The sequence below is a fragment of the Nelumbo lutea genome, chromosome 3 (assembly GCF_056320005.1).
Source record: "Nelumbo lutea isolate HS-2025 chromosome 3, American lotus-T2T, whole genome shotgun sequence".
NCBI classification, from domain to species: domain Eukaryota; kingdom Viridiplantae; phylum Streptophyta; class Magnoliopsida; order Proteales; family Nelumbonaceae; genus Nelumbo; species Nelumbo lutea.
The window spans coordinates 90,897,501-90,898,016 of NC_142686.1; positions in this window are offsets into that span (position 1 = coordinate 90,897,501).

A 516-nucleotide genomic window follows, 5' to 3' on the forward strand; every position below is an offset into this window, starting at 1 on the left:
CTGTGAAGAACATACTCAAATACCTTCAAAGGACAAAAGAGTTTTGTCTGGTATTCGATGGTAGTTCACTACAAGTTCTAGGGTATACCGATGCCGATTTCTAGTCGGATCCAGATGATAGAAAGTCTACATCTGGGTATGTTTTCATGATTGGATCGTGTGCTGTTTGCTGGAAAAGCAACAAACAGGGGTCCACTGCAAACTCCACAACCGAGGCCGAGTACATTGCCGCAAGTGAAGCTGCCAAGGAAGCCGTGTGGATGAAGAAGTTCATACACGAATTGGGAGCGACTCCATCTAGCACATCTCCCATCCCGTTGTTGTGTGACAACAATGGAGTGATCACCCAGGCTAAAGAGCCTCGGGCTCACTCGAAGTCAAAGCACATCGAGAGAAAGTACCATGTACTACGGGAGATCATTGGTAGAGGGGACGTCCTGATTCAGAAGGTAGCATCAGCGGATAATGTGGTAGACCCATTGACTAAGCCACTGACACCGAAGGTGTTTGAGAAAC